At 43.7% G+C, this 15,958-nt stretch overlaps 1 protein-coding gene across 1 annotated transcript in view; it reads right to left on the reverse strand.

Moving 5' to 3' along the window:
- Positions 1–15,958, reverse strand: part of STAC (SH3 and cysteine rich domain) — a 142,876-nt gene that overhangs the window by 73,791 nt on the left and 53,127 nt on the right. The gene's annotated exons all lie outside the window — the stretch shown is intronic.

The following is a 15,958-nucleotide window of genomic DNA, read 5'->3' on the forward strand; positions in this document are numbered from 1 at the left end:
AAGGCTGACACCCAGTGGAGCTCGCCTGCCATCTTGCTTCAACATGTTGCAACTGACTTTGGTGAGGAAGCAACCATGAGTTGGACTCTTTAGGGCCTTGTAACTGTAAGCTTTTACCCCGAATAATACCCTTTACATTAGTCAACAGATTTCTGGTACGCCACATGGGCACTCCTTTGGCAGACTAACATACAACTTCTTTCTCTAAAATATGACTTTAAGGGTTTCTAAAATAAAAATCTTTTCTTTTGGCAGAAAAACATTTTTTTTTTTAAGATTGTCCTAAATCACCACAGCCCTTGTAAAAAATCATGATCTGGAACTTAAGAGGAATAATATCTTTCCACTGGCCAATATTTTAAATAATCGCCCCCCCCCCCCCAATATTTGACCATTTGAGTCTGCAGTCAAATACTAGTAAAATAAACAGTTCATAGGAAGGACATTGCATATTTCCTTACAGTGGTAAGATAGCAGCAGTGTCTAAAAACTTGAGAAAAAATCATTTTCTGGAGAGCTAGATGCATTTAAGCACTCTTCCTTCACCACTGGGTCTGTTTTTCACTTTAAGTGGTCAGGAGAAGTTTAAGGGGTTGGAGAGGATGGGGTAGGGAGTTTCCATGTCTTTCTCATAGCAATAGATGCATACATTAAGAAAGAGAGGGAAGAAGAGGTATGATATGGGGGCAGTTTTGGGACTTGGAGTTGTCCTGGATAATATTGCAGGGACAGATGCAGGGCATTAGACACCCTGCCATAACCCACTGAATGGACTGAGAGAGAGTGTAAACTACAATGTAAACTATAATTTATGCTGTGCAGCAGTGCTCCAAAATGTATTCACCAAATGCAATGAATGTGCTACACTGACGAAAGAATTCGGTGATGTGGGAGGAGTGGGGGCTATATGGGATCCTCTTATATTTTTTAATGTAATATTTTGTATGATCTATGTATCTTTAAAAATTTTTTTTAAATCTGTATAAAAAAAAGAGAGACATCTTTAAGCAAATATATAGAAGTATGATCAGTATTACTGAGACGAAACAGTAGTTCCTCAGGCTTCTTGATGTCACCAAACTAGTACAAAAATGGGGCTCAGATAGTTTCCCATAAACGATTTGTCTTCAGGACTTCCCAGGCAGACTACCCGGAGAGAAGCATGGGGAAGGTATGGGATGGCCTTGGAAGTCTGGTGAGAGCCTCTTGAGGCCTATTAACCCACCTCTTCCACTGATCACTGAAGAGTCTGTCAAGGAGGGAGGCCCAACAGGTCTTGAGCTTAAGGTGGCAGGGGCTCCTTCTCGTTTCCTCTAGAATCCAGATAACTTCTACTCCTTTTTCTTTGCTACTTCTCAGTCTCCTCAGTTGACTATGAAGATGTCACATTTTTCCACTTGGCATCCCCAGATATCAGCACAAGGTCCAGCACAGAGCTGGTGCTCCACGACTTACAAATGAATGGGCTTTGAGGTTATCTGAAGTCCTACCTTCTCAATTCTGTACAGAATCAAAATAATAACCACCATAATATCTCTCATTGGTTGAGCGCTCCTTTGTTTATTCATTCACTCACGGAGTGGATTCGTATAGAACAACTGTTACAGAACAGGTGCTAAGCTCAGTGCTATGGACACTGCAGAGACCACGGCCCACTCAAAGCCTCCACTCTCCTGGGATTTATGTTCTCACATTTGCTATTTTCCCGGTCTATGTGAGTACTTTACAAAATCCAGCTCTTTCACTCCTTTTAACAATGCCATAAGGAGAATATTATCCCTATTTTTAAGATAAAAGAAATTGAGGCTTCAGGTATAAATGACCTTTTCAAAGTCATAGAACCAATAATGGGCAGACTTTGGAACTATCACTGTTCAAGATCTTGCCCTGGTTAATAAAGAAATGATCAAGTCCCACAGGAAAATGCAGAGAAAATTACATATCTCTCAGCTTTAGCTCCCTCAATGTTTAAAAAATGAATGCTTTCCTCTTTCAACATGGGTTAGATGGGATTAGAGGGGGAGGAGCAGAGTGTGACTGGATGGGGGATAGAGGAATGCTACATCTTTAATACATGGCCACTGGGATAATCCATTGTGCACCAGTAGCTGCAACGTGTCATTATTCTGTTCCATATTATTGGTAACCAAATCTTCAGCAAAAGTAAGTGAACGGTCTCTAAAGAAAGGAGTAGCCCTTGATTCCTGATAAACCACTGACAGACTATGTGGTAGCCTTGTCTTAAATCAGTTGGTGCCGTGAAAGAAAGGAGGGAGAGGGATCTCTCTGGATGTGTTTAGTTTCCTATTGACTTAAGCAACGAATCTCAGCACTAAGCTTCCTAAAGTCATCACTGCTAAAAGAGATGCCAGATGCTTCCAAAGAGGTTAAAAGGCACAGGGTCTATTTTAAACATGAGCCTCAAAATCTTATGAGCTACCTCAAGAGTGGTGATGATTTTAAGGAATAGTCCAGATAGCAAAAATATACAAAATACATTAGAGAACAGACTTAACAAAATCTAAGTGTGTGTCCTCAAATATCACTGGCTTCTGAATTGAGCTAACTGAATTCTGCCTCTCCCACCTTCCCTTTGGAAATAAAATGAGTTGCATCAGCACGGGCTACCAAGGGTAATTGTTGAATTGTAAATCTAAGAGAGAAAGGACCCCTAACTACTGGGAGGCTGAGAAGGGTTGAGAAAGGAGAAGGGAGTCACTCCTGCTTCGAAATACAGCAGTGATGTCTGGCTGGGAGCAGATGAGAGAAGCTTCCATTCACCGCCGCTCCCATCCCACCAGAGGCTCAGCCCGTGCTGCTGGCACGGAAGCTTGGCAGTCCTGCCTATTTGGGGGGGCTGCTTTCGGAGATGGCCAGAACAATTCCTCACCCTCCTACCGTCACTGTTTGTTTGCTTGCTAACTCCATTCCTAAGACAAGATTCTGATTATTAGTCAGATTATTAGTTAGCCAAAGGGGTGCTGATGCAAAATACCAGAAATCTGTTGGTTTTTATAAAGGGTATTTATTTGGGGTAGGAGTTTACAGATACCAGGTCATAAAGCATAAGTTCCTTCCCTCACCAGAGTCTATTTTCACGTGTTGGAGCAAGATGGCTGCCAACGTCTCCGAGGGTTCAGGCTTCCTGGGTTCCTCCCTTCCAGGGGCTTGCTTCTCTCTGGGTTCAGGGTTCCTCTCTTCCTGGGGCTCCAGCTTAAGGCTTGCTTCAGCATCAAACTCCAATATTAAAAGTGCTTAACTCTGTCCTTTGCCATGCCTTTTATCTGTGAGTCCCCATGCACCAAAGGGTGGGGACTCAATGCCCTACTGGCACAAGAGGCTTACATAATTACTTAATCAAGTAAACCTCTGAATCCAATATAAACAAATATGCCCAGAGGAAAAGATCAGTTTATAAACATAATCCAATATTTCTTTTTGGAATTCATCAATAATATCAAACTGCTACAGTAACACTGCAAAGACTGTGATGATTGCATCAAGGGATGTAAGGGGCAGCAACTGTTGGGGTGTTGTAGAGACAACAGAGGCAGAGAAGCTGTGATGGCAGATTTCATGTACCACGGAGATGGAAGATATTTAGTAATTATTTATCAGAAAATAACAACGTGGAATGAACTTCAACAAAAGAGAGGGGTACTTTTGTTCCAAACATGCAGAGGGAAGACATATTTGTGAAAGATTATGTTCTATTTAAAAAAAAAAAGACAATTAAAGACCACATTTGCTTTTGGGGAACAAAAGGAAGAAAAAAATTAAATCTCACAATCGAAATCCTTGTTAGAGGCTTTAAAGAACAGAACTGGCACCGCAGAGGATTTAATTACTAACATAAAGGAGCAGTTCCCCCAACTTTGGATTTCACAGACTATCACTAAAGGAGAGGGTGTGCCTCTAGCTTCAGTGAATGCAGAGTGGGTAGAACAACAATGCTACAGAATATAGCTTATGGACCTTAAGTAAAAGTGTCATGTGACACACTGAGCTGGACTCTGCTCACCAAAGGGCCCCCGTCTGCAAGAGATTCATTGGCCAACTAAGTGGACAGAGGATGACGTCCATGCCAATTTACTCCCCTATGCCTCTGACACCATGGTTCCTTCCGTGAGCAATATTACTGAAAATATACTCTGAACAACTGGGAAACAAAACAAAAATAAGAGTTTAAGAATGAGAAGGTTACACAATAACAGAACGGGTGGTGAGCCTAAAAAGATGTATAAATCATCTCATACACTGTATGCATGTCCTAGGATTTATTCTCAATCAAACATACAATTTGTAAAAAAAAAAGTTGGAATAATAAAAGTTAGGATTAAAGAGAGTGCCATACTTCATGTGCAAAAAGTGGAAATATGGTTGCTGGTAGGAAGGACATAGGCATTAAAAGTTGGTTAAGTTTATCTGGAGTAAAAAAGGAATCAAAATACCATATTTATTTTTACTTTTAGTAACTTGAGAATGTAGAATAAAGAATGAGTTTTTGAAACCTCAGAGGTAGTCATTAGTAGGAGAACATATTATGTATCTTCCAGAACATGGGAGATTGTAGAAGGAAATAATACATAAACCACACATGGCAAACACACACATACATGTACAAAGGAAGAAAACACAAAATAGAAAGCATAATAATATGATGGAAAGGAAAGCCAAATATTTCTACGCATATCAATGAAGTAAAATTCACAAATCTTTTTAAGTTGGGAAAGGAAATCTGAAATCCAATTATGTTTATTTTCAAAAGAAGCACACGATAAAAATGTTTAAAGTTAAAGGTAGATAAAAGCATATCAGGGAAAAATAAAAATTACTAAAGTGGAAATACTATGAAAGGGAAATTCATGACAAAAGTATAATGAGATAGGATGTCATTCACTTGAATATGGGTATATTTCACCATGAAGATAACTCTGCTATGTTTCTTTGGGCACTGTGTTAAATGTTTAAATGTGTTAAATGTTTGTGCTAAAACATGCAAATCAAAGAAGAAACGAAGAGAAAGATGACAGATGAGGCAATAAGTCTTCTATGCCAAGCTCCCTTTGCGGCTGCTGGAGTGTTGATATACCTGGGAGCAGCTTTGGAAGGGATTAAGAATTTTTCTGGGAGGAAGTGGATGTGCTCAAGTGATTGAGCTCCCACCTACCATACGGGGGGTCCTGGGTTCAGTTCCTGGTGCCTCCTAAAGAAGACGAGCAAGGCAGTAGCTGACGCAATGGAAGGCATGGCGAGCTGAAGCAACAAGGTATACAAGGAGGAAAACATGAGAGACACAACAAAGCAGGGAATGGAGGTGGCTCAAGTGATTTTGGTCCCCAGTGTCTCCTAAAAAAAAGAAGACCAGCATACGACAAACAGACACAGCAAATGCAAACAATGAGGGGGTGGGGAGAAATAAATAAATCTTAAAAAAAAAAAAAAGAATTTTTCTGTATTCTATTTTTTTTAAAATTCTTATTTCTGTTGATTGGCACTTTGAAGACAGACTATTTACCCCCATTCATTACAATATTTTAAGAGTTTAGTATGTGCCAGGTGCTGTGCTGTGTTAGCTGCCATGGGCCAGCTGCATAAATTGGACCCCGATTGTGTCTTCAAGGAATTTAACTAAAGTTGAGGCTTGACATGAAAGTTCAGAGAAAACAGTGACCACCATAGAACCTGTGGAGGCAAAAGCATTTTAACTGGCTCTTGCTCGATTTAGGATCGGAGTAGATGAAGAGACGGAGCAGGAAGGAAGAGCTTTCTAGACGGAGGAAAGAGCAAAAAGCTGGGGCACTGAAAACAGGCACAGAACACAGCCTTTGGATGTCCCATAGAGAACAGGCTGCTTGAAGGAGAGCGGTGAGAAATAGGGAAACCCTCACCTCCTCTCATCCTGTCTTCTCCTTTGGCAGCAGGACAAGGATTTTCCCATTTTCAAATTGATGCCAGGCAGGTTCCATGGGAGCCCCAGCAGCAGAGTACTAGCCCCTTCCAGATGCGGCTTCCCTTTCTGCATGTGACTCTAGGACAGCCCCTTCCTTGGAGTCTACCAATGTTAATTTCGGCTTCATCTTTGTGCTGGGAGAAACGAGGTTCACTTTTCATACAAGTAATTTTCAATGAGCAATTTCTTAAGAGCAAACAGGGCTTGGCAGCAAGGACAAAATTCCAGGAAAACCATTTTTAAAGCATTCAGTTCTTCTTCAGTTGAAAGGTGTTGGGTGCCAGCTGTGTTCCTCGATGTCATTTATAGTCGATAATCTCTAGGAGGTCACTGGACCTGGTATTGCAATCTTAATTCTTGAATGAATTTGCTTTTGCAAGCATTGGGAAGTCTCTGAATTGTGTACGTTAGAGAGAGACATGCTGGATAGGGTTCAGTGGCGGCCAAGCAGATTTAGGGAAATTAAGAGAGAACTCCTTAGTTAGAGTCCATTTGCCTGACTGCCTCTGTTCTCCGCTGATAGCAACTGGCGCATTTTCAGTATGGCAAGACTTCAACATGCTAATGTTTGTTATGAATAGCCTAAAGGAGTAGAGTGCACAGCATTTTCCAAACACATATTTTACCATGGAAAAATCCCCTCTCCCCAAATCGAGGAAGCTGACTTCTAAAGCAGGCCTTCCTAGCCTTTTTTGTTCCACAGACCCCTTTTCCAGTCAGATGAGAACCATGGACCCCTTACTAAGTCCACACTATACTGTGTATTACTTAATAACTATATCACACTCGCACCAACATGTCCCCAAAAGAATACTGTTTTTTTGAATTTCAATTCATGCTTACAGGCCCCTTGTTAAGAACCCCTGTTCTGGAGGTACTTTTGGAAGTTCTTTCTTTTAGTGTCTTTTTAAAAAAGGTTAACTTTATTTATTTATTTCTCCCCATCTCCTCGTTGTTTGCATTTGCTGTGTCTGATTGTTGTGTGCCCGTCTTCTTTTTTTTTTAGGTGGTACCAGGAAACGAACCTGGGACCTCCGATGTGGGAGGGAGGTGCCTAATTGCTTGAGCCACCTCCGCTCCCTCCTTTGTTGTGTTTCTCATTATATTTTCCTCCATGTGTCTCTTGCTGTGTCAGCTCGCTGCCACAGCCCATCATGCCAGCTTGCTGTCTTGTCTTCTTTAGGAGACATGGGAAACCAAACCTGGAACCACCCATGTGGCAGGCTCAATCACTAGAGCCACATCCACTTTCCCCTTTTAATGTCTCGAACTCTGAATCACTGTGTCGTCCACCTTTGTCCACTTGGGACCTGGAGTGAGTTTAAATCCTCTTCCAGGTGACAGTTCTTCAGTTATTTGAAGAAAATGATAGTGTCTCCCTAAGGCTTCTCCAGGAATGTTCTAATATTCCCAACTCATTCAAACAGTCTTCGTCTGGTAGGGTCATCTTTTTACCTGACTGTGCTTCAGTTTTATTAATTTTCACTTAAAATTCTGTGCTCAGACTCAACGTGGTGTACACAAGGTTGCCTAATGAGCAAAGAATAAAAAGAAACTGTTTGCCATCTGTTGGGCTGGGCAAGTAATAATCCTGTTAGATAGACCACTCAATTCTGGTTACTGTTTTATTAAGATGGACACATACCATGACCCAAAACAGAGTACTTATTCGAAACATTAAAAAACAACAACAACACTGTTTTGGAGATCATGTGTATTTTTTTATTTACAAGCTCTAGAGCTAAAAGAAATTCCTGGTTGAATGATTGCCAGCCTGTCTGAGGTTCAATTCCAACCTGAGAATACACAGACATGACATTTGCTTTTCAATATTTTCCTTGACTTCTGTTTGGCCTATCAAACCATGAGACAACTTCATTGGTGAGTGAACAGTGCTTTGAACAGTGCGTTGTCTTTTTAGTTTTATGTATATGTGTGTGTGTGTATGTGTACTGTCTACTCAGGGTTTAACTATTAATTTACTTTTTTATTTTAATTTTTAAACTTAAATTAAATTTTTAAATTATCTTTTTTTAAAGTTAATAGATCACACAAAACATTACATTAAAAAATATAAGAGGGAAACAGACTTGGTCCAGTGGTTAGGGCGTCCGTCTACCACATGGGAGGTCCACAGTTCTAACCCCGGGCCTCCTTGACCTGTGTGCAGCTGGCCCACATGCAGTGCTGATGCGCGCAAGGAGTGCCCTGCCATGGAAGGGTGTCCCTGTGTAGGGGAGCCCCACGTGCAAGGAGTGTGCCCTGTAAGAAGACATGCCCAGCGCCAAAGAAAGTGCAGCCTGCCCAGGAATGGCGTCACACACACAGAGAGCTGACACAACAAGATGACGCAACAAAAAGAAACACAGATTCCTGTGCTGCTGACAACAACAGAAGCGGACAAAGAAACAAGACGCAGCAAATAGACACAAGAGAACAGACAGCCGAGGTGGGGGAGAAGGAGAGAGAAATAAATAAATCTTTAAAAAAAAAAAAATAAGCGGTTCCCATATATTCCAGTTCCCACCCTCCCACCCCCATCAATTTTTTTAATTGTATTTTTTTGAAGATTTACAGATCACGAAAAATGTTACATTTAAAAAACACAAGAGGTTCCCATATACCCCCCCACCCCCCTCACCCCACTCCTCCCACATCGACAACCTCTTTCATGATTGTGGCACATTCATTCATTTGGTGAACACATTTTGGAGCACTGCTACACCACATGGATAATAGTGAGCTTATATGGCTAAGAGTCTTCAAAAAAGAGTTGGGAGGTCATCAGAGGGGTTGCGCTTATGCATGCCTCAGCAGGACCCCAGAGACAGGCAAAGTAGATATTAATTTACTTTTTGAGCAATGGGATGAGCTTAGAATAGGGGAGGAAAAAAACGAATGGTCAAGCAACACAGAGCGTCATAGAAAGGTTCTGGGTGCAGTGTAGTGTGATCTTTCTTCATGTTATGTTATTCATTATAACGATAATACAATGTTATAGGAACGACAGTGCCAAGGTCAGTGTCCTTTTTAATTGATTCCTCGTGGAGGGTGCTTTTATACTGTGTCTGGTAGGCATTAAAGTATGTTTACAGCTCTAGTAGAGGCTGCTGGCTTCTTGTCCAGATCCTATTTATCATGCTGGTGCATCAATTCCCCAGCTGCTGTCAGTGCTGACTGCTAGTGGATCACAGCTGCCCTTTTTCCCAGAGCACTGTGCTCAGCCAAATAGGGTCCTCCTTGCCTGGGATGTTACACTCTCCCCACCTCCCAGGTACAGTCCTGGCTGAGGACAGAATGACGAGGGCGTACAAAAGGCCAGCCACTTGTCTCAACGTGGGACTATGGGTGATGTAGTCTGTGCTTCGGAGCTCTGCGTGCGATCAGGCTTCAGCAGACCATGTCTTCCTTTAGCTGCTTCCCCTGCCCCATCCTGCATCCTTCGCTTCCCTTCTCCTGAGAACACTAACCTGAGAAACCATTTGCACAAGAATCCCTGTCTCGGGCTACTCTTCTCGGGTACCCCGCCCAAGAACAAAATCATTACTTTCCCCCACTGCTGTCACTTGGACATTTATGAAAGCGGGTGGTTCTCTGGACTTTGCAAAGACTTCATATGGGAACTTGAAATTTTAAGCAACGAAATCCAGCCATCGTACTAATCGTATGTTTAGAAAGTAGAAATCTATTTAAATATGTTACTGACTACTAAGTGGACTCCGATGAAAAACATTTAGGCAGCTTAAAAATAGTTTCGGAACATGGGATCTGCCCCTTGAATTTTTCACTGCCTGTGAATAGAAGAATGGAGTCCTTTGGAAAAGTCTGCTTGCTTGATGCAGTGGACCCAGGCATTGAGGCGATCTCATTAACAGCACATGCTGACCTGCTCAAGTCTTCCAGAGATACATGGATCACCACAGGAAGTGCCATGCTCTCCTGAGATGCATTGCGAAATGAGCCACTGCAGACTCATTCAAGTAAAGATAGAGTACACGGATGGAATACATTTGAGTGACGTATAGTGAAGAGGAGCCTCCGTCACTTTGTCAGAGGTCCTAGGGCAACTACCTCATAATGGGTTGGCATAACCTACAAGGAATTATGGACCCACAATTTTAGTGGCCAGAAAATCCCAAATCAAGGCATCAGCCAACCATGCTTCCTCTCAACTCCTAGTGGTGGCTTGCCACGATCCGTGGGGTCCCCCACTTTCCTCCATTACACGGCCTTGGCCTTGCTCTCTTCCTGTGCCTTTCTCTGGCTTCTGGCTTCCCTTTACAAGGCCCTCAGTGACATGATTAAGACCCGCCCTGATTCAGGTGGCCACACCTAAATGGGATTCTGGAAGATTCTATTCACAAATGAGGCTGCACCCTGATTCACCGTAACATATTGAAGGCACTGTTCACAAATGGATTCATATCCACTTTCAGATTAAGATGAAGTATGTGTCTTTTGTTGGGGCATGAAATTCAATCTACCACAATCTCCCACCTCCCCATTGTCATGGTCTGATCACAGCAAGAGGGGCTTTGCTTGGTGGAGGAGCTAACCAAGTATCAAAGGCAGCTCTGAATCCTCTCTGTCTGAAGCTCTGTTGAGTTAAAAGCTGGGACATTCCAGAATTGGGGCAGCCAGGCACACCTTACTGCCTCTTTCTGTCTTATCTCCATGCGAGGTTGGGTCAGTCACCTTTGGCCTGCACAGGTGGGAGAAAACCTAAACAGGTGATCATAAAGGGCATCAAACTCCTGCAGGCAAGAGTAGATTAGCCAGAGAGCGTGCCACAGTATCTGCCTGGCAGAGCTCAGGGAGAAAAGAGCAATTTCAGGAGTCAGGTCCAAAGGCAAGGCCTGCATTGGCAATAGGGAATGAGAGCTAGAGCTAAGGAGCTAAAGAATTTAGACACAGATGGGCAGGGAATGAGGCTGGGTCCCTGGTCTATGTTCATTGGTCACTGTTCTTATGGCTTTATTGTGTCACTGGCCCATCCAGCTCTAAGGCCAGGGTCCAGGTTGCATAGGCAGTCAGGTTGCAGCACAAGAAAAACCCAGTATACCTTAAATATTAGGGTAGTGGACTGTACCTTATAATGTTAGAAAAATTCAGTGTGACTCTTGCTCATAGGCACACAGAGTTACAAACTTAAAATTAACCAGACAGCCAAAAATGTATAACGATGCACTTCCTTACTCATTATTTTTACTTGCATCCATTTGTTACCTGCGTCTTCACCTGTCATTACCTGTTCTTTCACACCCATACCAGCCCCAACCTTATGACCCCAAGATTGCCCAATCCCAGGTACCATGCATATTTTAAGACGAAGAAAAGCAAAAACTTATTTTTCCAGACCCTTCTTAGAAATGTCACCCTAATGGTTAATTTTTTTTCAACTGGTATAAAAAATGGTGAGAAGGAAGTAGCTGTAGCTTAAGCCATTGGGCTTCTGTCTATCATCTGAGAGGCCCTGGGTTCACTTCCTGGGGCCTCCTGGTCAACACAAGCTGGCCCACACTGCAGAGAGCTGGCAGTGTATGCCGTGGAGAGCTGATGGCCCATGCCACTGAGAGCTGGTGCAGCAAGATGATGCAACCAAGGGAGACAAGCAGATACAGAAGAATGTGCAGCGAATGGACATGGAGCAGACGGCGAACACAAGTGGCAAGGGTGGGGGGAGGAAATAAATAAAATAAATCTAAAAAGAAAAACCCCAAATGGTGAGGAAAGTCCTTAAGGGGAGGCAGATTTGAGACACCCGGGTCTCCTGTCCTTCCGTGGTGTTAACAAACCTGCTTTCTCTCATGACTGTCCCAGTGTGGACTCTAATTCACCTGCTCCGGGCAAGAGCCTAGGGGACCCCTGTGGGGTTCCCTTCAAGGTAAGGCATAAATGTTAGGCCTTTTAACCTCCACTCTGAGTGTCCATTCTAAGCTAGAACTCCTGGATGGCAAGTCTGTCACTGTCACTTCCTTTTTAAAGAAATATTCATCAGCGAGAAAGTGAACAAATGAGATTTGGTTTTTCTTGGCCATCATTCATGACCTTTGGTTTTCAGTTGAAAGGGGAAAAAAAACAGCTTTAATATCATTTTTTGAAATGTCATTCTAAGGGAATTATGGCAGGTCGTCCTTCCCCAGACTCTAGACTATGAAGATGACCAGTGGCTTGAAGGAAACAAATCTTCAAGTGGTGCATGTGGCCAATGGAGCCTCTATGTGACCTTCAAAATATTTAATTTGTTTCCTACAAGACCTAGGGCTAGAAGGGTAAAAAAAAAAGAGAAAGAGGGCAGATCAATACATGTTCCATTATCACGGAATTTAAAAGTCCTATGCATTGTTTCAGGAAGTCAAAACATTTATCAGCTCTCGTTTCTGCTTCTTTACACCTCCTCCCCCAATGCTGATGCTTCCTTCTGCCTTTTCTTTTCTCTTCTCTTCTCTTCTTTTTTCTCTTCTCTTCTTTTCTTTTCCTTTTCTTTTCAGGTACTGGGGGCTGGGGATTGAACCCAGGATCTCATATGTGGGAAACTGGTGTTCAACCACAATGAGTCACATCAGTTCCCCTGAGTTGATTTTGCTGTTTGTTTTGCTTGTTGTTTGTTTTTGCTTTTTCAGGAGGCACCGGAAACCAAACCCGGGACCACCCATGTGGGAGGCGGGCATGCAACCGCTTGAGACACCTCTGCTTCCCTCCTGCCTTTTCTTTCTCCTTCCTTCCATCTTGCCTCACATTTTTTCTCTAACCTCTTTCTTACTTCCTAGAAGGAGCCTATTTGGTTTACTTTTGTTTTCATCTTTGAAAAGAGCAGTGTGAATTGTTATAGTTTTTTTTTCTTTCTTTTTAAAGATAAAGCAGCAGCTACAATATAAACGTAATTCTGATAAGAGAAAAGCATGGCGTAATTCTCTAGTGCAGGGCACCTTTTTTTGTGATATTTAAAACAAAGTCTTTAACATTGTCACTGTATTTGAGGTGTATCTAGACTCCTATTCAGGGCGATGACTGTGAAATTCCTCAGAGGTGAACTCATTTCTGTTACCCATTTTCAAAGGCACATGCTCCATTTGTCTATTCACACTCGTCACAATGAGATTTAAAATAGAGACTCATCACACCTATTTAAAAGTTATGAATAGCACTGCCTTGAAAAGGCCTGGTGGAAACATGACACATCAGATTCAGAAGCCGGGCAGACACAAAAACTAAGTTCAAGTTTGCCAAAGTCCTCTGGGCACAGAGTACGAAGAGACCCCATGGATACTGAGAGATGGATGCCAGGCACCATTTCCAGATGGAGAGGTGCGGCTGAAGGGTGGCAGCATCAAGATAAATTAGCACGTCCCAAATAAAAAACTTCAGTAACCTAGAGACCATCCTAAGCCCTGGGTGGTTTGGCTCATTGACCCCAGTCCTCCCTTCCCAGTTCCTGCTATGTCGCTGAGCGGGAGGGTTTCAGCTTCGCTCAGGCCCGAGAGTCGGGGGGGCTTGCTCCTGCCGATCCTCCAGCGGGGGGTGCCCCGAGAGGGAGCACCGGATCTCCAGGCGTGGGGGACGCGCGGTTGAGGAAAAACCACGGAGACCGCTTGAGCGCAAGAACAGGTCTGCTTTATTACGGAAGTACACTTAGCTATATAGGGTTGGGTAGAGGGAGGGGTGTGATGAAGGGAGGGCTGGCTAAGGGGCGGCTGTGGATAGGCTGAAGCTGATGGATAGACCTGAGGTAAGCAGTTATTGGGGAAGAGGGCAGATTGTGGGTTGGCAATATGGGCGGGACTGGCAGGAAGGACGGCGGGGACTGGAAGGGGAGGAGGGGTGGAGAAAGGCGGTAACACTGCTACTAGAGGCAGAGTGGACCTCTCCACCCACTGACCTGGGCTTGGCCACGTGACTTGCTTTAGCTCAGCGGAGTGCCAGCGGAAGTGATAATGTGTCACCTCCACTTCAAGGCATTTAAAAACTTTGCATGTTTCCATTTGCCCTTTACAAGAGAAGAACATGACCAGGTAGCCTGGCCCAAGGAAAGGGTTAAATAAGAGTGGAATAGAGAGAAGATGCATTAACCAGCCCAGGATGGGTGAGCCAAACCCCAGTGGATGTGAAGATGCTCAAGGACAGGAAATGATGGCTGTTTTAAGCACAAGAGTTGGGAGGCAGTTTGTCATGCAGCATCTTTTGTGATAACCTGTAACTGATATAAACATTATTCTTTTTCTTTTGTAGGTAGGAAAAGAATTTATTTGGGAAACGGGGGAAAAAACAGAGCTGTTGAGAAATGAGAGAGAAAGAGAGATATACACACCAACATTTGGTGCAGGCTCTTCTAGGCAGAGAGAGCCAAGCACTATTCTTAAATGTAGCCTGTTTAAGGAAGTAACATGAATAATAGTGATTATAAAATGGCAGTGTGGATAGATAGGGGTATATGAAAGATGAGGACAGGCCTTTGGTATATGGATGCAAGAGGGGCTGCCATAGTTCCTCATTTTGAATGGCCCACTGCTTGGAATGGGCCCTGGGGAAAGAAGAAAACTGCAGCGTGCTGCTTTCCTGGCCATATTAGAAACTATTGGTGTGTCCAAGTTCAATGATGGCTGACATTTACATTGGCCTCCTTGGGAAGCAAAACACATCCCAACCCTCATTTCATAGATTATTAGACAATCAGAGTTAGAAAAGACCTGTGGGATTATCTATTTGACAGGCGCTGAACTATTTTCTACCCTCAGGGCAACCCATTCCATGAGAAGTCAAGTGTATCTGTGAAATGGTTAGGTTCTCATTGAAATCTGCCTCTTAACTCTCACACCTTGTCCCCATTTCTCTCCTCAGAAGCAACATAGAATGAGTCTCTTGATTCTTCCAGCAGAAAACACAACTGCTAATCTTAAGGCTCTTCCACACAAAACTCCCAGAGTTTCCACACAGTTTTATTTTCACACGTCACTCACCATTCTGATCAGCCTCTTCCAGATGCCTCTTGTTTGTCAACGCCCCCCATAGAATATGAAATGCAGAATTAGGGATAATCCCCAAGGCATACGCAAGGTATTTGCATAGACGAGGGGCTTAGGAACCTGACCTGAGACAAGTGCCATACTCAGAAGAGATGCTGGGCCACAGGAAAAGAGCCCTGAAGGGACATGGTTAAATGGAAGAAGTTATACCATTGACATGGAGACAGTGGCCACTGGAGATGCTGAAGTCAGCAAGAGGGACAAAGAGCTGTCATATGGGAGCAATTTCAAGACTTGGAATTGTCCTGAGTGACACCGCAAGGACAGATACAGGTCATTATATGCATGACACAACATTCGGAATGGAGTGGGAGAGAGTGTAAACTACAATCCATGCTGTGTGGCAATGCTCCAAAATGTGTTCATCAATAGCAATGAGTGTACCTCACTACTGAAGGAAGTTGTTAACGCGGGAGGTGTGGGGAGTGGGGTATATGGGAATCCCTTACATATTTTTATGTAACATTTTATGGAACCTAATTAACTCGTAAAAATAAATAAAAAAGGTCTGTTAGTGTTCTGCCTGGGGCCGCACGGGGGCTGCTCTGGACCTTGAGTATCTTCCCTGAGGCGTCCCTCCAGAAGGCCTATGAGGAGGAGCCCGGGGGCCTGGCCTTGGGGCTGGCCAGGGCCCATCTCCCTCCCCCTCCCCCCCGCCTGCCTTGGGGCTGCTTTCCCCTCAAGCTTCTTCCAGGCATTCCAGGAACTCCGAGTGGCCACATCTTCAGGGTTTGGCACCACCTCAGGAAGATGGTCTGTGGTGGAACCAGCTCGTTTTCCTTTCTCAGTTCTAGCCTACTGTCCTCGGCCTGCTCCCGCCCTTCAGAACAAACACGGGCTGCCTCCTTCCCCCCTTTCTCCTCTTCGGTGGGACTGTTTGGTCCATTGACCAGGACATCCTGCTGTTCTTGAAACAACTGGTTTACCTTCATTCCGAGCCCTCCTCCAGTTCCCTTTCTGGTGCCTTCCATCTGTTTGGTTC

Source organism: Dasypus novemcinctus, chromosome 31, assembly GCF_030445035.2.
Source record: "Dasypus novemcinctus isolate mDasNov1 chromosome 31, mDasNov1.1.hap2, whole genome shotgun sequence".
Taxonomy (NCBI): domain Eukaryota; kingdom Metazoa; phylum Chordata; class Mammalia; order Cingulata; family Dasypodidae; genus Dasypus; species Dasypus novemcinctus.